Genomic DNA, 22,995 nt, shown 5'->3' with positions numbered 1-22,995 from the left:
CAGATGCTCCCTGCGCTTCTTGCACGCTGGCTGCATACACGTGCGCTGTCGGCCGCTTTCTTCTGCGGCGCACTGCTCTTGCGTGTGGTGCAGTGTGCGGTCGCGTTGTGGGGGGTTGGGGGGTTGGCCTTGCGGCGCCAGACACATGGCAACGAGTTCTCCTCCCCCTCCCAGTTAGAATCTTCGCGGCGCGCCACTAACTGGGAGAAGAGATAAACGCTTGTCTCCCCGCCGGGCATTGCACATAACGCGCTGGGAGACGTGGTTCGCTTGCGAGCTTTTCGCGGAATATTTACGGGCAAATTCCGCTGCTCCCGTTCTGTGAGCGAGCGGCGCATGGACCCTGAGTAATGGGTGCTTCGTATCCGCGACCTCCGTTGCGTAGGGGAAACGTTATAATAGTACACGTTGTGTTGTTTGGTCTCTAAAACTTGCGGCTCTGCCACTTCTCGCGTTTCTGTACCTTAAAAGAAGTCATATAACTAGTGCCTGGCAGTTCGTCTATCTAAATCGCTTTTCTGTCTGTGTTCCATCGTTACAGCATAGATAACCGCGTAACGGCAGATGAAGATTGTGTCTCATCCATGTATGTGCGAGGACTTTTTATATATCTAGGGATGTCGGCGCCTATTGGGTAGTATCTCTTCGCTACAAATACACCTCTCGCATACGTCTAACAGCGCCTCCCACATATCTGAATGATGGGTCCACCTGTTTGCCTATTTTATTTGCTTAGTTATGTTGTTGACGTGACAGACTAAAGTGCTTCCCTGTTTCTAATATGTTTCCAAATAACATTAAGCCACTGTACCAGTTCCTTGTCATTGATTTTTGAAAAGTTCTATCTTCGAATAAAACTACCTATATGCACTTTTCGACCTTCATCGTCATAATCATCAATAGCCAAACGACGCCCACTGCAGTCCAATGGCTTCTCCCCTATCTGCCCAATTAACCTGTCCTGTGTCAGATGCGACCACCGTATCCTCGCAAACTTCCTAATATTATCCGCCCACCTGCAATTCTGTCGTCCCTTGCTGCGCCCTGCTAGGCCCTGTCCAGGCCTATGTCGCCTTGATTTCGACTAGGATATTATTAATTCGCGTTTGCTCCCTGACCCACTCTGTCCTCTTCCTGTCTTTTACCGTTACACCTATCATTTCTCTTTCCAGAGCCCGCTGCGTTGGCCTCAATTTAAGTTGAATCCTTTTCGTTTGCCTCTACGTTTCTACCCCATAGTTGAGCACGGGTAAGATGAAGCTTTTTTCCGTCTTGAGCGATTACTGGTTAAATGCCATTCATGATCACATTTTTCGAAGCGCTAAAACAACAAGGACGCAGAGGGAACAGACAGGGACGAGCGCTCGTCCCTGTCTGTTCCCGCTCGTCCCTGTCTGTTCTTGCGTCCTTGCTGTTTTAGCGCTTCGAAAAATGTCAAAACTGCACCAACTAGCCCGATCCACTACCGTTATGATCTGAGAGTTCCAGCCAAATACACTCCATCCCATTCTTATTCTCCTGGTAACCCAAGCCCAGGAAATCTGGACAAACGCTTCTAGTTTGGACGACTGCCTCCACAAGCAGCGCGGCGCTGAACGCTCAGAATCGGCGCGGGAATTTCGAATGTTCGGTAGACTGCATTGATCGACGCTTGTCGGATATAGTTGGTGCCTGCGCAAGAAGCATTTAAAAGGTCAGATTTTTCAGCTAGGAAACAAGAACGAAAACACGTAGACAAAACGGGTGTGTGCATGTACACTGTAGTCTGGCCCACCTGCAAGGCATGAAATGCAAGATGACTCGAATTGTGAATCAAAAGAGGACAAGTTTGTAGTGTCACATTAATACTGCACATCTCTTTGAAGGCTTTCTACCTTTTTGCCCCCATTATGTTCAAGTGGTTAAATACACAAAGCTTTCTGCTACCCTCCTCTCCGCCTTCCTCTTTCTTTTCTATCGCTCTAAATTTCTGCTGCTCTTTCCTCTTCATTCCTTCTCATTATTTTTATATTTTTCTCTCTGTCTGAGCTTTAAAATTCCCTCATGTTTCCACCGCATTTCCCTGGAGTATGAGTAACATTCACGTGACACTGTCGTGACCACTGATGTGTGTAACCTCTTTCAGTTGTAATGGTGCATGTGCTACTTCTTAACCATACATATAAAACAACGCTTACGCATATCGCCGCGTATAGGCTGGGATGTATTGCTGCACGTAAGAATCCGGTAGCCACTGCCGTGGAGAAAAAAAAAAATTAAAGGTCGGGTCGTGACGTCACTGTTCGTGAAGCTGCCCCGCTCACGAAAGATATAAGTCGCGCAGCATATGTATACGCGAAGCAGCTCTCTATCGCCTGCCCCTTAGCAAAAATGACGGCGTTGCTTTTTGCTGCATAAAGTAGACTTATGACACGTGATCTCCAACCCGCTTTTCGCAATGCGTCTGGGATACATACAGCATCGCCTGTCTTATCCTTCTTCCATGACCACTATCCTTGCTCGAGCCAAACTCTTGCTAGAACATAATTCTTCTGCATCATTTATGTCTTATTACAATCAGCTATATAGGATTATAACTAAAACCAAATTAATTCTAGTGCGGGCATGCTTCATAGTATGGTCCTAGCCCCATCGCAACCCAGCTTTTCTGGTAAGACTATCAAAATCTGACTCCATGCCTCACATGTGTCATGACATGATGTTCAACATGAAATGCATGTTTGCGGTGGTGGTGCGCCAACAAACCACAGAAGCTATGTTAGTGTTTTTCATTTCGAGCGCAACAAGCTGCCCATCGCGCTCAAAAAGCGTTTCGGCTCTCTCTTGCAAGCTTCTGACGCGTTGTCCTCGAGGCGAAGATTCGATCCAGAGTCCAAATCTAATCCAGTAATTTTCGCGGCGACCGTGAACTTGCCAGGCCTTGCAAGGGGGCCTTTGGGCGGCATAGCAGTGGCTTTACGCAGCCCCCCGACAGTAAGCGGATTAGAGCGGGCCCCGCAGACGCCAATGTGCCTTCTACTCTCTCTCTCTCTGTCTCTCTTTGTTCTGTGCGCACACTCACCGGAGGCATCATCGGCCCTGCGCGCATCCATCACGGCCACGGCCCGTGACAAATTCCTCCGGGGATTCGCCATCGAACGTCATAATAAGAAGCTCGCATGCGAATCGCGTCGCCGAGGCATTCTTTGCGCTGCGCAGCTGAAAAGAATTCCTCAGGAACAATGGCGGCTGTGCACTTGGGGCACGGATGACTGGGCGCGAGGTCTACAAGGTATCGGAGTTTATTCAATGGAGTGCACGGCGACCGCCAGACTTGGGTGCTGTATAATTCTTTGAACTGCACGCTGCCTGACATGAACGTGCATGTGGCTAGGAAAGTACTAGAGGCTTTGCTTATTATGAAAGTGAGCATGCGTCCTGTGATAAAAGCAATCAAATCAAGCTTGGTTCTCTTCGGTAGTAATTCTTGCGTATCGCGGTGGGGCAACCGCGGTGCTTCCGGTGCGCATTTCAGAGGATGAGCCAGTCACTCACCACGATCTAGGGACTTTAGAATCGCTGCAGAAGCCTTTCAACATTTTTAACCCGCCAGCGTTAAGGGCCCAGTGTGGCAGAAAAGCCGGCGTCGTCACCGTTGGTCATGAGCAAAAAATGCACAGAGGAGCCACCTAGGACGGTGATATTGGGCGACCTATGTCACGTGTCCTTGTGATGTCATCACAACCTGGCCACCGGATTGTGAGCAAACTGCGCACAGTGGCAGGCGGCAGTTCAACTAATGACAGGTTGCCAGATCTTGCTCGAGAAGAATAGCGTGGGCCTCACAAGCCCCTCCGATGGCAGCAACTGTCATCGCATATACTCGTATACTGGCGCATCGCTTAACCTCGGCACCACTGCGCCACGAGTGGTATGAAGACTCCCAGAGATATATGATTGTGAAGTAGATGACCAACTCCGCATATATGGCCATTAACTCATCAATTCTATCGTTTCATACCTTAAGGCGGAGAGCTTAAGTGTGCCCTCCAGTTTTTGTCGCTCGCATTTGCGAGGTGGTTCTTGTTGTGACAAGATTCGCGTTTATTGCTAGCTGAATAAATGAGCAGTATTGTCTTCTATTCAATGACGTTTCTCAAGGAGCGCGCGAATGTTGGAATCTCTCAGATGACAAAAAAAAAAGAAGAAAAGAAAAGCAGACATTTTACAGATCTCGCAGTCTCCTTCAAGGATACAGAGGCGACAGCCACAGCTAAGCCACATCTCACGACTCCCTTGCCGTTGATAATGCACCTCCATCCCATGACCACAGAATCAAAATTTTGATTAGGTACCACGCCCTAGCAGGCAACGTGTTAACGTGAAATTATAACTGGCGGAAGTTCATCACTTCATCCCCTGGTGAGTGACGCCATTTTAATATACCACTGCTAAAAGAGCGATGACAACGTAAGTCCTGGTAAACATTCGTGGTACAGCTGTGAACGGAAGAACTCGCACAGCGTAGTGGTGAAAGGTCGCTCACTGTTTTTTTCAGACAGTGGTTCGCTAAGTTTGTGCCCCTAGCTCATTACCGTCGGTACGCTGTGCCGCTAGCTGAGCACTTATACTGAATCTCATTGTATATAACCCGCTATGTCCGTCAGGCTACCGGTTTACTATTCACCTGCCTGCCTTACACTAAAGAAATTGACGACACACGGTGCACGCGATCTCACAGGTTCGCAGCCCCGTTCCAGGTTGGTGTTAGACGGGCTCCATCCTGCCAGATCCCCAGCAGTGCTCGCGGCCAACACACGGCCGCAAAAGAAGGGCGAGGCCGGCGGCACGCAGAAGCCACCACGAAGCGCACATCGCGGAGGCGAGGTGTCCGCATCGGCCGAGCCCAGGGCGTTGTGCGTGCCGCCCCGGGCCCCCTTCTAATTAGGGGAGCCGGCTCCTCGAGTTACCCGCCGCGGCGGCCCATCCCTTGCGCACCAGAGCACGGTCGTTGTCGCGTGGACGCGCCCACGTCCACATCCGGCTGCTCGGCCTCGCCTATAGGTGAGCGCTCGCTGCCGACTCGTGCGCGGACGCGCGCCCATATACATAAACACACGCCCAGGCGAACGAACAGTGTAGAAGCCGCGCAAGAAGCATAGCGTGGTTGCGGAGGGTATACGAGGGGGAGAGCCGATATATCTCTCCCGCAGAGGGGCCCGGCTGCCCGCTGCGTCCCATACAGCGCGCTGGCGGACGCGTGCCGTGCCGTAGCTGCTGTTGCGCCGTATAGCTGCCGCTTGTGCGCTGCGTCCGTTTACGAACACGCCAGCGGGGGCATCCAGCCGGAATTGACTAAACGTCGGCGCGCGCGCTCTCTGGCCGGCCGCCGCCGGGTCGAGAGGGCTCCCTGCGTGCGACCGAGGATCCGCCCGCGCCCAACGTCGCTGATGAACCGCGTGAACTCAAAGAGGGAACGGCGCCCGACGCTGCTGCAGTGCGCGCCCGGGCAGTGCTGATGTAAATAAAAAGACGGAATAGAGTGAGGGGCCGGGAGAGGATGGACGCGCTTCTTGGCTTCGTTCCTTCTTCTTCGTCTTTTCCCCTTGTTTGTTGTTTGATATCGGTTCTTTTATTCTTGGAGCCAGTCTCACCCGCGCAGCCTGGCGGCAAGCCGTCGACTGCGCCGCCGTTGCTGTTACTGCCGCTGACGCGCGCACGCGGTTTTGCTTGTCTTTTGGCTTGTTTGTTTTTTCTTTTTCCGGCGGCAGCGAAGCTCTTGCGATTCTGTGGCGCGGGGGCGAGGTTAAGCTAAGTGGGCCCCGCCGTAATGAAATTCCGCGTCACGGTATAAATCAACGCTAAGCAAATGAAGTGCACAGACTGCAGTGCACTGCAGAAATGACGAAGAAAAAGAAGTCGTGTAGGTTATACACACCCAGGGATGCAGTGACCTGCCGATGATGTCGAAGACCATCCGCCGCCGACGGCGTAGTCGTGAGAAGCTGTCTGTAGCTTGACGTGTCGGAGAACCTCGGAGGGAAGTTTGCTGAGCAAACTTTCTGAGCTACGCGTCATGAGTCTGAATTGATAAATTCAATTTCGCTCTGCCTAAAGCTGTACCAGCGCTGGCTTTATGACAGGAGGCTGCACCGTTGTGCTGTATCGCCGTCGTTTGCAAAGCCTGCCATAGTATTTGACGCCAATGGAACGAAAACAAAATATTAAAAAAATTCCTAGACGACACCTAATCCCATTACGTGTTGGCAGTCACGGTGGTAGCATTAGCAGATGTCGATGACTTCAGCGGAACTGACATCACTTCCAATTTAATGATGTCACTTCCGGAACTCCAGCCAGTGGGCAAATGCTTTAACTTATGACCGAGGACGCATATTGGTCCCATTGGGGCTTCTAATGTTACCGCATTAAAAGCTGACTCACACGTATCAGCTCACTGAGACGTAGGTAAAAAAAAAAAAAATAAATAAGGTGCAGCTTGGCTCGTCCGTCCTGATCTTCCGGAATGCAGTTCCGGATCTGTGCAGCTCACAGCCTGTCCCGATTCCTTCCTTCAGCCCAAGTGCGCGTGTCGGATCTCCTTTCCCCTCCACACTGCTCTCATCTTCCTACGCCCCTTTCCCTCTCGGTAGCAATGCGCCCCGCCAGCGCAGTGAAAAGCAGCGGCGTCCCACTCGCCACGTTTTTAGCGGCACGCGGGGCGTTTAATGCCAGCACTCATGCGACCGTCATTAAAGTGGCGCGCCGGCCGGCGGCACGCATATACACCTTTTGGGCGGAGGCTTCCCGCCGATCCTGCAGCGGCGGCGGTGCGCTTTTCTTTAACGACACCGCATCCATTGCATCGTGCGTCGTTCACGTCGTCCTCCCCTTCGCCACGCGCCGCGCGCTCCGCGTGGCAAGCAGCGCCACTTGGCAGCGGTGCCGCCACCGCCTCGTCGGCATGCCGACGCCTTTTGTCGTTGCTTCCAGGCGCAAGTCGGCGCCGCTCGTCCCGCCGAGCGCGTGTCGCGGCTGCGACGCGCGCGCTTGGGTCACGACGCCGGACGCGTGCGCGGCGTCGAGTCACGGCGGACGCGTCGCGTTGGGCGTTGTTTTAAATAGCGTTATTTGCACAGTTGCGTGCAGCGCTCCGAAGCCGCAGCAGACTCCTAGCGTATGAACCAGAAGGATGAACCGTAGGGAGAACCTTTCTGTTCTCGTTTGCCTCTGAAGATCGTATTGAACGAAGGATCCTGAAAATTGTGGTACATTTGGAGCTCTTTGATCGTAATGGTCCTAAGCCCACCTTGTTCTCAACGTTTCACACGAACAGCTCACCAGATTGATTCGAAATTTGGACCTCTACAAAATGCCGCGTCACTTGTCCCAGAGGAAGGAAGTACTCAATGGTGATCCTGTATCTTGTCACAGTTCACTATTGGATTCCGTATGCTGGCCGCTGCAAAAGGATGAATTTATTGACGGAGTTCAGCAACTTGCAAACAGGAGCCGCTGGCAACCTTCAATAGCAATGCAGTAGAAGCTACGAGCGAGATGTGGCTATTCTCGCGCTCTCCCGAGCCGAACGCACAGGCCCTGAAGCCGTCGCCTCTTCTTCGTAGCGTCTACACTGCAGCGCAAACTTGTTATTCAAGTATGAATTGTCGAAAACCAAGACGAAGCATGGAGGAAAAAATACAAGGGGACACAGGTGTGTTGTTCAGTTGTGTGTCAATATGAGCTTTACGGCAGATACCCGGAGCGGGTTCAAGTTATGCGACGGCGAAGACAAGTCGCGATGCGCCGTCGAGATGTCGTCTTGCTGCTTGGAACTAGAGAGAGGCAGGCGTTCGTCGCATGCCGCGGCTCTTTTAATAGAAAGCGTTTAGGCAGATGCGGCCGACACCCGTCTTCCCTCTTCGTCTCTTAAGTGACGGGCGTCTCCTGTCCCATTCAGAGGAGAGCTCCTTCTTCGGGGGCAGGGCCGCGCCTTGTGCATGGACTCGCAAACAGCGTACGCGCCGCTGCGAGGGGCACCCTTCGACCCTCTTGCACGAGTCGGATGTGGCAGCTTGGGGCCTCTGTTTGAGCTGCCTCGTTGAAGAAATGTTCGATGGAGCTCTTTGGAACGGCCGCCCTTAAACCATTAAATTCAGCCTATCATCAAGAATTCATCACAGCCTCGCGTTGTCACTGATGAGAACAGGCTGATGAGTAGTGTAAATTTCAAAGATCGTTAAAGTATTCATTGCGATCACAACCTCGCTGTCTCACTGCTGAAAGCAGGCTGATCAGCGGTGTACATCTCTAAGGCCGTTCAAGAATTCTTTGCGATCACAGCCTCATGGTGCCACTGCTGATGATAGGCGGATCGGAAGTGTACATTTCCATGGCATTTCTGTTGCGATAGTTCCATGAAATCGTTGAGAGCAAACTGTAACGTGCGAGAGTTTGTGCCCGCGTCTCGTAATGGGTATATCGTATTATCCTGTCTATATCGGTGTGCGCTTTCCCGCTACAGCTTATCAAATGTGGAATGGCGGACAAGTGTATAATTTGAAGAAAAAGTTATATATAACACTTTGCTTGCATATTTTCCTTTGATTTGCATTATTTCACATTGAACCGAAGATATGCTTCATCTTTTTTCACGTGAGCTTTCGTACAGCTCTGGTTTGCAGTGAGTTCAGCTCGCTAGGGTCTCAAGATTAGGAGGCTTGGTAGCATCGCCTGTCACAGCCGCCCAGGACTTTGGACGCCTTCGCGTTCATAAGAAGCAACAGTGACCATGGAGGTGGCCCAGGACTGAGCTGGCGCTCCGTCGCCACACAGGAATATGAAACTTCTTGTGGGACGACGAATATGGAAGCATTTTAGCATGCTATTGGTCATACTATCAGGTCTTACCTCTCTGGTCATTTTCTTGCTCGAAATTCCTCGCGCGTTATTTTTTCACTTGGGGCCATTTCTTCTGGGGCCATTTTTCCGACATCCTGGTTTCAGGCCATCGTGGCGTGGTCTCTTGTGGCTCAGCCTTTTGTAGCCTGTCCCTTGTGGTTCAGGCCTTTACGGAATAGCCTATTATGCCTCAAGCCTTTATTTGTGGCTCAGTTTTCTATCGTTCAGTCCGTCAATGCTCAGTCTCAAGTGGTTCAAGCTTTTATCGCCCAGTTTCTTCTGGTTCGGGCCCTCTTGGACCAATGTCCGGTGGTTCGGGCATTTATGGCTCAGTCTCCGCTGGTTAAGGCATTTGAGGCCTAGTAATTTCTTGACGACTTTGTGGCCTAAATCAATACGGCCTAGCCCATTTTGGATTTTACTTACTCGAATAACATTTCTTACAGGCCAGCAAGCGCACGCGAGTGTTCTCTGTTCGAACATACTACGGGGGCGACGGCGGTTACTCGTGAGTGAGAATGTTTTACACAACACACAATGATGTAAAAACGACCACATAGCGACCGCCCGAGCCGTCGCGCACCCAAAAAACACTCGTGTCCAGCCGACGCACTGGCGAAGCCGCCTCACATCCCGTCGCACTGTGCTCGGAACACTGTGCGTCTAGGCCGGCCACTTTGACAGGAGGCATCTGGACAGGAGGGGAGGACCACTCCCTCCGAAAGACGCGTATGTGCGATTGACGCGTACGCGGCTGAGAAAAGAGAGACGCAACGAGCAGGGCTTGTGCGGGCCGGTCGGACACGAGTCGCGCGGCAGCACACAGAAGCCGCGCACGCGCGGCCACACGTGTCACGCCTAGCCATCACCGAGCTTGTTATGCCATCTTCGGGGCAGACCCGGGGGCCGCGTGATCGATGCATGCAGGGGTCCTCGGCAGTGGCTGGCCCACACGCAGAGGTCGCCGCGAGGAGCGGGACAGATTTGCACGCAGTCTTCGACAACACGGCTCTCACACACACGGGGAGAGGTGCAGCAGAGTGCCGCTTTGGTCCCGACGGGAGCTGAGCGCCTGTCCAGTCGAACCCCCCCCTGGTCGGCAAGAATCTGCCAAAGACAGCGGCTTAGAGTAGCCTCTCACACGACGCGCGCGCCATTTTCGACATCAGCGTCTCCTGCGGGGCAGCTCATATTGGGAGTAGTCTCCCTTTTGTTTGCTTGTTTGTTTTCTGTCTGTCTGTTTATTTTCGCCTTTGCTTTGTTATTTCGTTGTTGTTATTGTTACTTTTTGGAAAGAGCGTTTCGCTCGTAGTTATTTCATGTGGACAGTTCCCTACCTTGAGCTGACAACTGTTGGTTGGTTGTATTCTTCGAAAGTATGCAGGCTTAGCTTGCAGGAGGTAACAACGCAGATGGCTTAGTGAAAACATATAAGCAGCCCACCTGTCGGAGTCAATCGCTCATTCCTCTTTTGTAGTTAAAACACTCAGGCTTGCCGCGGTTTGCGGGGGTTTGAGTCCAGCACTACAGCACGACACATGATTGCATTAACTTTCCCCCACAGCACCCTCCTTTCGAAGGACAACTTCAGCGCACGTCGTCGCACAAGTTTTGACGGCAGTACAAACATGGGCCAAAACGCACAGGAATACAATCAAGGACAAACGAAGATAATCGCATTTGCGAAGCGGTGCACACGTTGCATGCCCAGCTTCCCTGGATATCAATATTCCTGTGCTGCTGGTCATTACCGACTAGTGCTATCTCTCGGATTGCAGAGGAGAAAGTGGCGCAACTCAACGGGAATATTTTCACTTCGCATTGAGAAAAAACAAAACAAAAAAACTAAGGAGCGCCGTGATACAGTGCACGAAGATGTGGATACTGATGGCCTACTTATCTTATGCGCGGTACAATCTTACTTAGAAAATATTTCCTGGGCTCTCACCGACTAGTTCAACTGGCCATAGGAAAGCAATCAGCGTGCTATACATTCAAAATTCCCGCGTACATTTTATGACCACCATCATGCAGCACGTGATGATAGCCGCGCCGCCTAGAAGCGTTTGTCCGGTTTTTCTCGGCTTTTACATGCACTTTTGCAGACTATAAATTTTTTACAATATAGTTGCCTAACAAGTCAGAGCGGTTACTGTTTCGGGAAATTCGAATTAATCTGTGTACTTTCATTTGGTCCAATACGAACTATAGGCTATCTCCTTTGACTTGAAGCATGCCGCATGTCCACCCATAAATGCACAGCGCGAAGGTCCCAAGGCAGACGATTCGACGACGACCACGTCGACATCCTGCTCCGAAAAGCTCCACGTACGGCGTTTGTCAGAAATATACGGCCCGCGGGTTCGCTTCTGTACTATGTTTTCCACCGCCAGCGTTCCAAATCTCTTCAAGATTACAGAAACTCTCGTCTTCAGTCCATACCAATCTGAAGATGTAGACGTCCACGGCATTGGCGTAGCCAGAAATATTTTTCAGGGGGTGTTATGCACCGCCTATTAACAGAAAAACAAAATAAAGATAAAGAGAGCATAGTGGCGCCATCTGGTTTTTAGAACAGGAATATTTTGTCAACAAACCAACTGTTCTTATTCTTGTTTTAAATTTTACTATATCGATGCGGTGTGTGAATAGCATTGCCGGAAAAAAGACCTAAAGGACGGGGAGGTGGGGACGCAACGTTCATGAAATTTTGGGGTTTGGGTGTTTCGGTGTTCTGATACCGAACAAGATCAACCTGGGCCGCACTATGCCTACCGTTGGGAGCACCTGCCATTACAGGGCAGTGCCGCACCGCTTAACCGCTGTACCACTGCTCCAGGAGGAGGTACGAGGGCTCGGATCAATTAATGTAAAGCAGAGAATGACCAATTCTGCATACATGGGAATTCACCCACTACGCTCTCGCGTCATACCCGTAAGGTGGAACTTAAATATCCCCTACAATTTTTTTTTTGTTGACGAAAGGCTGTGTACCTCTGTCCCATCATGCGTTAAGAGCGTTCCCCTCGAGCTCTGCGCGAGAGGAAGACCGCTGGAAGCCACGGCAATACAACCCTTTGTTTTGAGTTGGCTAGCGTATGCACCGCTAGTTGCGGCCCGATTACTAACGTCCTCGGGCCCAGCCATGCGGTTGGTATGCTGGCATGAAGCACGCGTTTACAACTAGCTGGTGGATCGTATGAACGGGTCGACAACGGGGTGGGAACGGGAGGCGGTTGAGACGAACGCAGATTTGCGGCTAGCTTTGCATGTTCATCCGGCTACGAGGATCGCAGGGAAGGACACGGCTTCATCGGCTCGTAGCGTGAAGCAGGCTACACTAAAGCTCGGGCGCTGTTATCTTCGCATAAACTTCTCGATGGCATGGCGAAAGGGCGTTTGCGGTTCACTGCAGTTTCGTTGGGCTTCATTCAGGCATTGGTTGTGTTGCCTGGCGAGGGCGACGCCCTCTAAACGTTTTCATCTCGAACCAGTGCGCGATTTCGACACTGCAAGCTTTGTTTCCTCGCTGTCCATTTAACGGTCTTCTTGACGCCGACTTAATAACTGCGATTACCATGGAGAATCGGTGCTTAGGAAATGATGTACGATGTGGCTACAATTGTTTTTTTTATATGCCATTATGATGGGGAATAAAACAGCGTAATGTCATTGTTATGCACGAGGTAGGAGAGTGATTCGGCCCTGCTTTAGTCCTTGTCCGAGCGTAAAACAAATTTAAAACGTAAGCATTGCTTTATAACGGTGCAACACACTCTGGAAAAGTGGTATATCTTACCTGTATATACCACTCCGCTGTCCTTGCTCTGGTGGTATTGAGTAACGAGAGTGTGGCAACACTGCTCCCTCCCAGTAAAGCTGCTTGCATTTCAACAATGTTGAGCCCGTTGACTACACGGCTCGTATGTGTGTGTGTTTGTTTGTAAGAGGTCTATCGCCCTGCAGTTTCACTGAAAACGTGACAAACTGTGTAGGGAGTGCCAGATGCGAAGCGGCCGCAAAACTTTCGGAAACCACTGTAAAAAAGTGGCCGGCATCGAGATTATCGGTACGCATGCGTTACATTCTGGGTAGAGTTACTACAGGGGGAATGGTATGGGAGGAGGGTCACATGACCCATGACTGGTCATAGCTGGTTCCCGCCAAGTTATCTCTGCGTTCTGAGGATGGGACAGTGAGCGTGAATTGGCCGTATAGTCTCGAACTGAGTCTGCATCGAACTGGAGGAAACCGCCATATGGGGCCCCGGACTAAGGGCACCACCAGGGGGGAGCTTCGTTTCCAGTGAATGAAAATGTTTTTACTACTACTAGAGACACGCTGTGGTGTAAATGATGACCTGAGGAATATTGAAGATATTCCGAAGGTTCTTTGTAGGTGATCCAAAGACGCTGTAAGAATTCGTTTCTGAGCTAGTTGGCGGAACATGACCAGAAATACAGCCGACAAATAAACACCACATAGGAACAAATGTCGTGTACGTCCTTTCTTCCTGTGTAGTGTTTATTTGTCGGCTGTATTTCTGGTCATCATCCAAAGACATGCAGTCTCAGGGCAAATCAAGCACATTATGAAAGCCATTGAAAGTCAAGCATATCTTCTGCAGTCCGCACAAAGGTTTGTGTTGACTGAATTCACTGAAATGTAAGCAGCTCACATCAACCAGGACGTATCCTATCGCGCATTTAAGCTGGTCCGCCGATGCCATAGAAAGTGACATTATTCGTGACAGAGAGTGAAAAGTCGTGTGTAGTGCAAGATAAGCGATTGGTAGCACATCGATACCATTTCTATTACTCGAGTAACACACGGCAAGCATTGTTTTTTAGTTCCACCCATTCACATTTCAGTGTCCACCTTTCTGGTCTCCTAGTTATGCAAAACATCTCCAATAGAGTTTCTTATTCGGATCGCCACATCCTGGTTTTTGGAGCACCACGACCTCTGGCCGTCCGTCCTTCGCGCTTTATGTGCGTGAATTGTCCGCACGACTCTTTGGCGCGCCATAAGGTGTTACGCGTACGCCACGGGGTATTTGAGGTTGCGGGGCGGGCATGTTTGCCGACCGTTGTGTGTGCAGGGACCTCGGCTATTGAGGCGTCTCTCTCCCGCTGCGCCCCCGAAGCGCTCAATTTGTCTCGCGCCGCGCTCGGGTCACCATTGCGTCTACGCGGAGCTCTACAAAAACTGCAGCGATTGAACGGGAAGTCGCGCGCGCACTCTTTGGCGGGCACGCTTTAATGATGAGCGCGCCCCTACTGTCAACATTGAAGGATGGTGCTGGAAAATGCGTCCCACTTGTTTATTTTCCTTTCTTTTTTCCTGTTCATCTCTCTCTCTCTCCTCCTCTTTTCGCTTTTGGAAATGCAGGTTGAGGGTTCCAGGCCGTAAGAGTTGAGCAACAGAGAAGAAAAGAGCCCCCTGAATGGCGCTGAAGAAATTAGTTGTTACAGCAGAAAATGAGGAAAAGTTTCGTATGTTCATGCTGTTGAACGAGGGAGCGACTGTGAGAATAAATTTTATTTGACCTAGACATCCTTAGTTTAGAACGTCGTACAGCACCACCCAAGCCCGTTGCTTTTTAACGACGCTTGCACGGAAGTTTTTCGCGAATGACGTGATGCAGGTCATGACGTTATTGCGGTAATATGCATTTGACTGCTGCGCCACCTGATAGAGCCAATAGTTTAACACGGTGGGCGTAGTCAGGCTGGTGATGACTTTGATTAGTCTTCTGCAGACTTCTGCCGACGAATGAACGCTCGAAGTCCATGTCTAAGCAACATATATTACTCGCCTAGGATCCTGCAGCACATAAATTGTCCTGCATCATTCGCGGGCGAGATTTCAGCACAAAAGTCTTCTTCGCTGACGAAGACTCGATTGCACGGACGGGCGACGTGAACTGATAGGCTGTCCGTTGGCGGCAACTAATGACCGAATTTCCGAACGTTGGATGCAACGGGATTTCTTGTACCATCATCCAGCTACCTTCTCCTCAAGTCGACGGCAAGACGAATTCCTGATTCCGGCAGCGCCTACACAATGTTCCCAACGACGTATACAGACAGGGCACCCCGGTGCCCACTCACAGCGGGGTCCGATGCATATATAGAACTCGAAGAGGGAGCCTAAGAGAGAGAGAGAGAGAGAGAGAAAGAGCCAGCCTTGCGCTGGCGTACTTCATTTATAACTCAGCGCGTCGTCATTCTTTTCGCGTGTCCGGGTGCACAAGAGAGCAGGCCTGCTCGCGCGCGCGCGCGCTCTTACCTAAGTGTATACGGCGCACGGTAACAGCTCCGGCATGGGAAGAAGCAAAAAAAGAAGCATCAGCACCGGAATGGGCGCGGCAGCAGAAGCAGCAGCGTCTCCAGTTTCGAAAACTGGCCTGACGAAGCGTTGGAACGGTGGACCGTGAAACGCTTTATGCCTGCGCGCCCTGTGTCTTCGTCCCCTGCAACTTACAGCCCCCCTTACTGGGCTCCCCCCTTGTTTCTTACGTGGGCCGATGCTTGTTGTTGGGACGAGGGTACCTACTGCGTTTAGTCATATCGACTGCCGCGCCGCCACCGCCCGGTGCACCTGTTCCCCGTTTGCCGATCGCCCGCCGAGCGAGCGGCCGCTTCTCCCGCCACTTCTTCGACAGGACAGCGCCTTGACGCAGGTGCGAAGCCTCCGGGGATCCCTGGATATTCCCACCGCGGGTGGTGGTGGAGCGGCGGCCGGTGGATGTCGAAGAGTCGAAGTCGTTTCGGTTTTGGCCTCCTCTTGCGCGGCTTCCTTCCTCTCTCGCTCTTTTTAAATCTTCTTTGGTTGTTTATTTTCTTTGCTCTTGGCCTTGTTACTGCGTCGCGGCGCGCTTTTGGGAGTGACGCGTGAAAGGTGAAGGGACTCTGTCCGCGATGCGCAGCGTGCGGCCCTCTGAGTGTGCATGATGGGGCCGCGTTGCCGAGCCAGCCTGTATCATTACACCGTGTGAGCACGGCTTCGTGCAATGCTGAGCGCCGCGCAGTGGCGTGGAAAGCGATTCGGTACAGGCGTGAGCAACACGGTTCAACGTTTTCCTCGAATGACTGCACGGGTAGAGCTGAGGATGAATGTGAACTACTGCTGGTTATCGCCGATATCCGCGTATACATGGTGAAGCAATAAGGCACAGTTGCGGCACTCCCTCCACAACGCGCTGCTTTGGGCTGAGGGAGAGCTTGATCAAGACGTTCGTGCTTTGGCGGTCGTTGCCAGTCGAATAGGCTATCTTCTGCGAGTAATCGACAGGGCTCTTATGATTGCCTAAACTGTGCTCCTCGCTTTGATGAATTAAGAAATTAGGCGCCTTCTGGCCAGTTATTTGCTTTGCTTAAAAATTACTTTTTCCCGTAAATGCATTGGGCTTATTGCCTCCGTGCAGCTCGTATTTTATTAATTAAGAGCTATAGGTCAGGGGCGACGTTTCAGTCCGCCACGTAATTGTGATCCTTTTAAATAGAGCCTTCTTCAGGAGTTTAAATCTAATTAAAGAAGTTTCGTGTTCCAAACATGGGCTACTGGATATAAGTTACAACGTAATGTAGGCCTTCCGATTAATTTCAGCGAACTGCGGTTCTTGAACCCAAATCCCAGTACACAAGAGTTTTCACATTTCGCCTCCGTTCGACTTGAGCCGAAGTGGCCGGGCTCAAAACGTATTGACCTCTCATTCAGTAGCAGAGCGCCATGGCCATTGAGAACACTAGTTTGGCACTGGTGGGGAAGTGCCCACTGCTATGGGTACTTTACCACAAACGTCAAAGTTTTCCCTGAGACAGAAAAGACTTGGTTGGTGTCATAGGAGTGTAAGTCATGGGCATGTATGGAGACAATATATGGCATTGGTGAGAACATTACTCTTTTTTAGGGGCACTTTAACTGTCGCGATTGTGCTCACTATGCTGGCTTCTTTTGTTATGCTTCAGCACTTTGGACGATAGTGGGTTTCCGGGTAGAAATCCTGGTCTGGCCCAAGTCCTGGTCTCATCCAGGTCACCACCTCACGCTTGAAGGATGCTGTGAATTTCGGAACTAAGGGCAAGGACACACAGCACTACTCGATTTGGCCCTATACGTGTAGGTCAAAAGTCCCTGTTTCGCCTTGCTGATCACTGCGGGAATAGGCAATGTAGTCTGAATGTTCGATGTGTTTTCAGCGCGTTCTAATGACGATGAAAAACACTTCTGCACTGTTTGTGCACGTTCTCGAGTCTTGCAGGATACATGCGCTGAAACATAGGTAGTTATCACCTCGGTGACAATCATCGCCGTCAGCCACGAAGAACATCCACTGCAGATCACAAGTGTAATCCAATTTGAATCACCCCGGTTTCACGTCAACCTCATGCTTCTCCAGGGTGTTACCTCTGCCTACATACTCTCTGGACCACGCGCCTGTATGTATACCCATTCCATTGTTGTCAAACTAGTTCATGGCGCTACGTGGTGCCCTTTCTGCCGACGCCTTTGCTTTCTTTCTCCTTCATACAAACTAACGTGTGCTCCCTAGGAGTTTATTCTTTGGTCCATCCACGAGACTTCGAAATTGCACAGTAAGGACTCCATAGGTGCCGCGTATTCCTTTCGAATGTACCGCATGTCATCAAGAAGATTCGAATATACACAGATGCACCTGATCACCGCGGCATGGCGCTTACGGCTGCTGAGACCCGCAAAAAAGGAGTGGCCCCTGCGCGACGTATACTCTGGACGCCTTCATTCACGTAAACGGGCGACCGCTTGGAGCGCTGGGCGTAGCTCGCCCCGGGAATTCATTAGGGTCGCCGCCGGGCCTCTCTCGTCCTCCTTCCTTCCCCCTTTCTCTTCTCAGCTCGCGTTCTGTCTTGTTTCATCTCTCTCACTCTCTCCCCCCGTGCCCCCATCACGGTCCCCCTCGCGGTCCCCTGTATGTTTGCCAGTGCAGTCACGCAGACCCGATCAATGGGACGGCCACTAGGGACGGCGCACGGTATGTGCTACGCGGGGCTACTCTCTGCTCCCCCCTCGCCCCTTACTCGCTTCGCTCTCCTACATTTGGCCACCCCCTTTTCTGCCGCCTTTCTGTCCGGTCTGCCGCTTGACAGCCATCACTTTGGAGGCGGCAATACTGTGTCACGTGGCTGAGGCATCCTCCGTGACGATGAGGCGCAGATATAAAATGCAAAGCCCTCTTTTGAACTGAGATTGAGGCGTTCGCCTCATGGGAAGGGATGCGCCATTTTATGCGTAGATCATAAAAATAAGGGCGACCCGAGCACCTGCGCTGTCCAGTGAGACGATAACGCGCATCTCTTTGAAGTGTTCTGCACGAAGAGCTGACGGAATAAGCGGTTGGTTTGAGCATAGCTGTGCTGCGTTGGTTGCTGGTTCCAAACCATCAAAGATAGTGAAGAGGGCTAAGAACCAGTCCTGCTCAGGGAAACTTGATGCTTGTACTTGACGATGATGTTGAATTCAGGAGCAACTTTAGCCAAAGAGTGCCATGGCAGAAGGTATTTTTCCCTACTCAAGGGGCGATCAGAGGCCCATTTCCCAGGCGCTTCACCCCCGAGAAGCCGAGCATTATAGTCCAGGGGAAGGCATGTACCCATTGTATCACCCGTAGGTACAGCCTTTGTCAAAAGTTTGGAGCCCAGGGGGTTTGCTTCTGAAGCACACTGTCTGGTTCGTAATGCATCACCAGCGCTGCAAATTTGCTGCAGGTAAGAAGATTTCTGGTCCTGCCTCCTCCAATCGGTAGGACTACCACGAATGTTACAGGAGGCCCACTGCGAGGCTTAGGAGCAAACCCCCTGGGCTCTAAACTTTTGACAAAGACTGTACCTGACGGCACTGGGGATCGAACCCTGCACCTACCGCATGCGAGGCGAATACTGAGACCACTAAGTCACCGCTGTGTTTGAGGTTTGTACTTCACGGTATTCACGTGCATTTGTCGACTACGCAGCAACCCCCCTCCCCCGCTCCCCTCACCTCCCCACTTCTGTATAATATCGAAATCCCATTTTTAAGCATTTCAATGTATTGTACATTATGCTAGTTCGCTGTCATTGATCAAATTATACAGGTTTATTTTCGTCGTCCTAACAATTTCTGACGCGACGGTCTTTGTCAAAAGTAACCAGGCTGCACGTTTTTCTTCTCAGTCGTATATGAAAGTTATTATGCCAGCCCTCAAGCTATAAATCTGTGTATGGTAAGAAGAACCCCTGTTCTCACCTTCAAAGAACTTTTTGATCTTTAGGGAAGCCGTGAGGGCTTTGTTATACGAATGAGAAGCAAACCATGGAGCCTGGTTACTTTTGACAAAGACTGTACTTAGGCATCAGCGTATATATGTGTGGTTCTCCATCACCCATTCGTCACAAAGGGTCCATATTATACGCGTACAGATCGCAATTATGCGCACACATGACGAATGTACCTCTAATACAAGAGAAATGTCTGAAGGAACTACCCCTTTATATAGATTACACGAATCCGCACTGATCCTTAACCACACCGACAGACGAGGTGCCTCTGGTATACCCCGTTGTGCAGCATAAAGTCCAATGGAAAACGCGAGACATGCCACAGCAGCTAAACGTACCAAATCTCCCAGGCAAAAGAGAGTTGAATCTTCAGCACACACAGAGCATACAAATTCGGACTCGGTCCTAAACACGTCCTTCATAAGAAATTCAATCCAAATTGAAACTAAATGTTCCCGCCGAATCCTTAACAGAACACATATACCCGAGAACTCTGTAAAAGTGCATCTTTTCAACTGTACGGAAGTTGGTTATGAAAGCAATATTTTCGCATATCGTAAGGTTCCACTGCAACAATCAATATATCCGCTTATGCGCCATAAAACCCCATATAACTAACTAACTAACTAACTAACTAACTAACTAATTAACTAACTAACTAACTAACTATAACAAACTAACTAACAATATATCCACAGATCCATCATCAGGACGTTTGTAGTCTTGTGCTGTTTAGTGTCAAAAACGCACCCGTTTGGTTTTCTTTGGCAGACCTAACTACTCGGTACGAGCGCAGGAAAAATTGCAAGCAAGATTTTGCAACGCACATACCGAATAATTTTGGACAAAAACATTTTTTAACCGGAAAGAGTTTATGGTTTGGTTTGGTTTATTGGGGTTTAACGTCCGAAAGCGACTGAGGCTATGAGGGACGCCGTACTGAAGGGCTCTGGAAATTTCGACCACCTGGGGTTCTTTAACGTGCACTGACATCGCACAGTACACGGGCCTCTAGAATTTCTCCATCGAAATTCGGCCGCCGCGGCCGGAATCGAACCCGCGTCTTTCGGGCCAGCAGCCGAGCGCCGTAACCACTGAGCCACCGCGGCGGGGCGGAAGGAGTTTATGAACACAATTTTTATCATATATTGTAAGATTTCATTATAACAATCGATATATCCGCAGGTCTCTCTTCGACAGGCTTGATTTTTTTTGCTGTTATGCTTTTGATATCGTCAAAAGCGTTCCCGATTGGTTTCCTACGGCAGTCGTGACTGCTCGATGCGAGTGAAGAAGAAACTTCAAAAGAGAAATTTTGTTACACATCCGAAGAATGGACCTTTACTTTGAATATTTCCATCAGAGTATCCTACAATTTTCCAATATTCAGAATCTTTGCCAGAAAATGTTGAACATGTTGGAAGATTTTAACATTCGCATCAATAAGTTAATAACAATTTCGTAGGATTTTACAAAAAAAAATTGGAGCAGGCGCTTAGGCTCCGCCTTGAGGATATGACGCGATAGCTTTAATGGGTTAATGCCCATATATGCAGAATTGGTCACTCTCGACTTAACATTCATAGATCGCTGGGAGTCCTCACACCACTCCTGGCGCACTGGTGCAGCGGAAGCCCCACCTCGATGGACACTTCCGAGGCGTACGGGCGGAGCGCCTACGCGCACGGGCGTACGCTGGAGCCTGTCTGCGCATGCGCGAGGCGCTACGTGCGAGCAGGCGCGAGCAGGCGCGAGCGGGGCGCAGATATCTGTGCATGTCAGATATCGGCGCCTGCGCACGGGCGCTAGCGCGCGCGTCGGAAGCGGGGTCCGGTTGACAACAATCGGATGACCACGGGGCTCTCGAGGACTCTTTTCTTCATAGCTTCGTGTTCCCCGAACTTTTCTTCGCAGTTTAATTCGTCCTTTCAGCGCCCCCCAACCATGTTTTGTTCACGGCTTGACATTCTTTCAGTCGGCTCGGGAGGGGTAGCGAGCCAGCACCAGGACCATGGAGGTGAATGCCACTTTTCGACGCCCGTCGCGGCGCGTGCTGGGCGCGCAGGCGCTTCGCGCGTACGCCTGGGAAGTGTCCATCGAGGTGGGGCTTTAGGCGATGCGCCAGTGCCCTGTGATGCCAGGTGCTGCCATCTCTGGATGATTGTGTGACCCAGGTTGCTCTTCCTGAGCAACCTCTCGCGACCGATCATTATTTAACTGCCACCTGCCACGGGGGTCAGTTTGCTCACAATCCGGCGGGCAGGTTGTGAGGAAGCCCCAAGTTCGCGTAACCTTGGATGACGCTACACGGTCACGTGACCGGCCATTTTTCGACCATGGCGGGTTGCGCGAGGCCGAGCAGAATCTTGGGCCCCAAGTTGGCCATAGGTTGGCCAACCTACCCCGCCCGAGTTTTTCGCTCATAGCGCCGAAGACGACGGCGGATTTTCTGCAGAACGGAACTCGTAACGCAATAGGGTTAAAACGCACCCATTGCTTTTCTATTGCAGCCTTAAATACTCTCTGCGATGGACTGACCAACGTGAAAAGCAAGATTTTGCTTTTTATCCGAAGATTAGAACAGTCCCAGCAGTATGTTCATAGCAGTATCTGGCAATATTCAACAGTTGCCTGACAGTTAAAAGTAATTTCCAGGAAAGCTGGTCTTGAGCACAGATTATATGCTCACCCAACACTGTTATTGGGCAAAAAACCTAAAGGGAAAGCGCATTATACATTGTATGCAGCTGAATGCTTGAAAAGTGAGAGAGCAGGAACGGGACGCATCGCTTGTGCTCCTTCTTTCCACCTCGGGTGGCACACCTGACAACAGATATTAGTGTGGGCTTAAAAAATAAATAAGAAAAAAGTGCCCTGCCCGCACCGTCTATACACCTGACAACAGTGGCCACACGCCCGCCAGTCTCAGGCCTGTTCCTCGAGGGGGGGGGGGCGAGCTTTGTGAGCGCAGGAGAATCAGAAGCCGGGCCGCCGCGGCTACCCTGCGGCGTCAGGAGCAGAAGCGGCAGCAGCCGGGGCGGTGGTCGCTTCAGGGAGGCTTCTTCGGAAGTCGTTGCCGTCCTGCCCGCCAGAGCGCGTGCGCCGCGTGCGCTGATGCCAAGAGACCGCGCCCAAGGCCCGATTTCTTCATGAGGGGTCCCGCGAGTCGAAACGGCGCGGCAGGGACCAGTTGAGCACCAACGCTTAGTCGTACTGAAACACACGCGGATTTTTGTCTTATTCTGCATTCGCTATAACGTCGAACGCCTATAGCGAATCCAGTTCATACGTCACGCCATCACTGAATCGACTAATTCCATAATTTCAACCCGCTGTTTCTGACACCACATTCCGCCAAAGGTAACCTATTACAGTCTCATTTCTTCCCTAGAACTGTATTCTGCCTTGGAATTGTCTTAATGGCTTTAAATTGATTGTAAGCTTTGTGTCTGCTTCTGTGAGCTGTTGCGTGCCTTCTCCTCTACTTTTGTGTTTGCTCGCTTCGTCTAATTTGCTCGTCCATGTGTTTTCTTTTCTAGTTCATTTTCGTTGTGCATCCACTGTGCTTCGTTAGACTGATGTTGTTATAACACAGCAGTTTGAACGGCATGCTGATGTGACGGGCACCACTTTACCGGATCCGTGCATCAAGATGCAAAGTGTTGAAACGTTTTAAAAATGCATTTTCTTTCACCGGAGTTGAGCGGCGGGCACTGCTTCAGAGATTTCATTCTCAGAAATCTGTACTTCTTGTGTTGGGTCTTGCAAATAGCAAACCTAGACTGCTGGCTCATTCTGATGGTAGCAGACACTCGTT

The sequence above is a fragment of the Amblyomma mixtum genome, chromosome 2 (assembly GCF_055824585.1).
Source record: "Amblyomma mixtum isolate Tamu chromosome 2, ASM5582458v1, whole genome shotgun sequence".
NCBI classification, from domain to species: Eukaryota; Metazoa; Arthropoda; class Arachnida; order Ixodida; family Ixodidae; genus Amblyomma; species Amblyomma mixtum.
Note: the sequence above shows the minus strand (reverse complement) of the source record.